The following is a 4,803-nucleotide window of genomic DNA, read 5'->3' as shown; positions in this document are numbered from 1 at the left end:
AGATTTTTTGGAGTATATTACCGGGAATGTCATTACCTCCATTTCTTTAGGTATTGTAATATTACCGGCGTTTTAGACTAAAATACCCTTAAATTTTTATTTTTTTCCAAAAATATCGTTATTATGTCATTGAATAATAAAAATTCTACGAATGTTAAATTACAAATTTATCCTTAAATTATTTTAGATTTACAAAAAAAAATCTATAATTAAAATTTTATATAAAGTTCAGGAGTTAAAATTTTTTTTACCCTAAATATTTTTTATATTTTTAATTTTGTAAAAAATTATATAAATATTATGAATTTAATTTTTTTAAAAAAATATATAAATATTTTACAATTTATAATATTATACAAATATATAATAAGGACAATTTGATTAAATATATATTCTAATAATCTTTTATTCATTTAACCAAATACAATAATCTTACAATAATACTAAACCAACCAAACACAAAATACAACATTATCAGTAATCTTATTCTATAATCTTTTATTCCTTTCTTTCTTTCTTTCTGTGACCTTTCTTTCTTTTTTTCCACATCTTCCGGGAAACAAAACTTCCTTCCTTTTCTTTTCAATCCAAACAGCCCTTTCATTCATTCAATTCCCCAATATTTAGCCTTTTGTTAGCTCCTTTCTCTCTCTTTCTTTGTTTAATTTCATTCATTCTTTTTTTTTTTGGGTTTGATTGGATCGAGTATGTCCAAGACTATTCTGGTGACCGGCGGCGCCGGTTATATAGGGAGCCAGACGGTGTTGCAGTTGCTCTTAGGCGGTTACAAACCGGTGGTCTTTGATAATCTCGTCAATTAACCCGACGTTTTTATCAAGAGAGTCAAAGAACTCGCCCGTGAATTCGGCAACAACCTTTCCTTTCATCAGGTTCGTTTTAACGCTTCAATTCACCAATTTTCCTTTTTTCTTCTTCTTAAATTTAATGCGAGATTGCTTAGTTGTATGCCGGAGAGAGAAAACTTTGAATTTGGAGTCTCATTGGTTTAACTTCGATTGATTCAATCGCCATAGCTGGCAACATGTTGTGTTGTGAAAATTCGGTGATTCTATGTTGGATTCTTTTTTAGACGAAAAACTGTTGGAAATAATTGCGAATAGTAGATTTGATTTTCGAAGATTTAATTTAGATTAACGAATAGATTTAAAACTGCTTTTGAAAATTTATGAGAAATTGCTCAATTGAGTGAGCTGCATAATAATCGATTAAACAGATTGATTGGGTTGTCAGCTGAAGATTCCTTCAAGGTAAAAATATAACAATAAATAAAGTGTTTTCTTCTTCTTTTTCGGTAGTATTATTTTATATTGTCGGCGGTACCCAAAAAAGTATTTTTCTCCCGTGTCTTTTGAACTGTATTTTACACTTTTTCTTTACACATGGAACCACTCCTTTGATTGGGAATGTTTGGATCTAGTAATTGTTTTTCTTGATGATATTTTAAAAGCTTCACACATACACTTTTCTTTGGTAATTTATTGTTAACTTTTAAATCTGGGATTTAAATAGCTTTATGTTAGGAATAGCTGCTGTTGTATAGCGGTAGAGGTGTCATCCATGATACCCATAATGATATCAATAGCTCCCGTTATTGTCGCAATCGTGATAAACGCAATGCAACTGTAACCGTAATTCAAATCTCTGCTTCTAATCATCCGGAAACTAGCTGAAGTGTCTCTGTTATTATGTTTTGGCTTCTATTGGTATTCATTGGAATTTGTCTGATTTTGCCAATAAATCAAATCCACCATGTGCTGCTGTTTGCAAGATACATTTAAGCCATTGAAGTATTTATTTGTGTGTCCAAGATTTATTATGAACATCAACATATGATGGACTTAAGTTTGGACTACATGTTTCAACTGCAGGTGGACCTTCGGGATCGACCGGCGATGGAAATCTTTGCTCAGACAAAGTACTCTCGAGAATTTATACCTTGGTTTTTATTGCGACTTCTCAACTTTCTCTATTTCTAAGGTTATTACATTATCAGGTTTGACGCTGTGATTCATTTTGCTGGACTAAAAGCAGTTGGTGAAAGTGTAAATGAACCATTGCTCTATCATGACAACAATCTCATAAGGACAATTATCCTGTTCGAAGTGATGGCTGCACACGGATGTAAAAATGCACATTTCTTGACCTTATTGTTCTACCTTTTTTTCCTTTTGCATACTCTATGTGAATCGTTCCATACAAGAAATAGATTGTGCAACTTCAGGGTGTAATTGAAAAGGAAAAAAAGTAGGATCCTGTTGAATCTAGAATCTGTTTATGAACTTTTGTATATTTTGATGAGTTATGAATTGTATTGTCTTCTTGAGTCTTGGATGTTGTCCAATCTAATACGATACGTTTCAGCTTGTATTTTCATCATCTGCTACTGTTTATGGCTGGCCAAAGGAGGTTCCATGTACAGAAGAGTTTCCTCTGGCTGCCGTGAATCCATACGGACGAACCAAGGTATTCAATGGATATCTCTCAAGTGCATGTAATTAGAAGATTAGGAAACAGTATGCCATTACACTTTTTACCCCTTTTTTAGTAGTACTTGGGCATTTTCTCCCATAGTGTCATCTAATCGTATCCGACATGGTTGGTCAGCTTTTCATTGAAGAGATCTGCCGTGATCTCTGTAATTCTGATTCTAAGTGGAAGATCATACTATTAAGATATTTTAATCCAGTTGGCGCACATCCCAGCGGCCACATAAGTGAGGATCCCCGGGGTATTCCAAACAATCTCATGCCTTTTGTGCAACAAGTTGCTGTCGGGAGGCGACCGGCATTGACAGTGTTTGGAAGTGATTATTCAACAAAGGAATGTACAGGGGGTTAGTTTTTGTCGGTATGTCAGGTGTTAGGTTCCGATGAATCGTATTTCGTATTTAAGAATTCGTTTTGAATATGTCTATGAACTGTGATATGGTTTTGAATTCTATTGAGCTTCTATTTACAACTCTCTTCGTCGATTAAGCTTGATATTGTTTAACTCCTAACATCTCTATGAATTTGTCTATACTTTCTCTGGCTCCCTTTTGGCGCTAAGAGAGAATTTGTGGAAAGTATGTGCCTTCCCGAAAGTCTCGAATTTAAACAAATAATCTTGAGGACTTTTGGACTATATTTTGAATGACAATGTTCTTTTCGTAAATCAAACATCAATATTTGTTGGTTAAATTCGGGTTTGATGCTTCGATCACTTGTGACAAAGGGACCATTTCTTCGATCTTTTCAGGTTCGTGATTTCATCCATGTTGTGGACTTAGCATATGGCCACATCGCTGCATTGAAAAAACTATCCGATCCGAAAATAGGTATATATCTGCATTCTATTTAGTTAGTTTACACTTTACACGCATAATAACTTAACATTGAAGGTAGAATTCAATAGAATCCGTCCTTATTACCTATGCTATTACAGGTTGTGAGGTTTACAACTTGGGAACCGGAAAGGGAACATCGGTTTTGGAGATGGTTACTGCATTCGAAAAGGCATCCGGGAAGGTACTGTTTTTTTTTAACATAGAGTTGTACATATTTGTTGTTCTTGGTATTTTAGTTTTAACATCCCAAATTTGTTGCTTTTTATCAGAAAATCCCTCTTAAAATGGCTCCACGTCGACCTGGTGATGCCGAAATCGTTTATGCTTCAACTAAAAAGGCTGAGACTGAACTGAAATAGAAGTAAGAGCCTTACATACAGTTTATATTATTGCAGGTTCATTAACTGCTTGCATAGTAATACCAGTTTGATTTAGGCTAAAACAATACAAGAAAAACCCTTGACTTGAGCACTAATTCGGGTAAGCCCTCATACTTTTCAGGATAAAGTACACAAACGGTCTCCCGACTATAGGACTTTACTTTGTTGAGTTTTTCGACTTTTAAAAGTCACAAAATGGTCCCTAACTATAGGGAATTGCTTTGTTGAGTCACTCGACTTTTTCTTGCATCCATATAAAAATTACCATTATGTTCAATTGTGATATTATAGAGCAAAATATGGCATTGAGGAGATGTGCATGGATCAATGGAACTGGGCCAATAAAAACCCATATGGATATGGCTCTCCTCTCTCAAAGTAACTCAGTTGGAAATACCTTTTTCACACCACAATTTTCTCTCTCAGGTTATTTCTAGATATTATTTTTTCCCTAATTCTTTATGTGGGAGGGATTTACTTGTACTGGTATAAAACTAACTGAGCTTTATATATTTTCATAAGTTTTTTTCTATAGTTGATATCGTAACAATCCGACCTTTGAATTTCATGTTCTAAGTAAATTATGCATTTCAAATTGTCATTAAATATTATTTTAGATCAGTATGATAGAGATATCAGATTGATTAGAAAATTTATGTGTAATAAGTATTTTGCCATTTTTTATTAGTAAATTCAACGGTTGGATTATTACTGTAACAATTATAAACTTATGGAAGTGTAAATTTCATCTAGTTTCACATAAGTCTAAGTAGATCTACCCCCATTTTTTATTGTCCACATTTTTTTATTTTCCCTTATTAAAATGTGCATGAGTTACAATCATTTTAATGAATATCCTATTTTTTCTCATTTAGTATATTGAATAAAAACTTCCTTTCTACTGATATGTCTGGTACTATTTTTTCTTTAAGTTGTATCTTTATAATAAAGATGATATGTTTAAACAAACAAAAATAATCTGCCAATTTTTTAAAAAAAATAGGCAAAAGGGTACTTTTGTCCCGGTAATAAATTCATTTAGTGCCAATTTTCGTATCAATTTAGTACTCGAAGTTA

At 33.0% G+C, this 4,803-nt stretch overlaps 1 pseudogene; it reads left to right on the top strand.

Moving 5' to 3' along the window:
- Positions 1 to 618: 618 nt before the first annotated feature.
- Positions 619 to 4,256, top strand: LOC120174372 (annotated as a pseudogene).
- Positions 4,257 to 4,803: the final 547 nt, after the last annotated feature.

Source organism: Hibiscus syriacus, unplaced genomic scaffold (assembly GCF_006381635.1).
Source record: "Hibiscus syriacus cultivar Baekdansim isolate YM2019G1 unplaced genomic scaffold, ASM638163v2 tig00112072_pilon, whole genome shotgun sequence".
NCBI classification, from domain to species: Eukaryota; Viridiplantae; Streptophyta; class Magnoliopsida; order Malvales; family Malvaceae; genus Hibiscus; species Hibiscus syriacus.
This window is presented reverse-complemented; position numbering and strand designations above follow the sequence as displayed.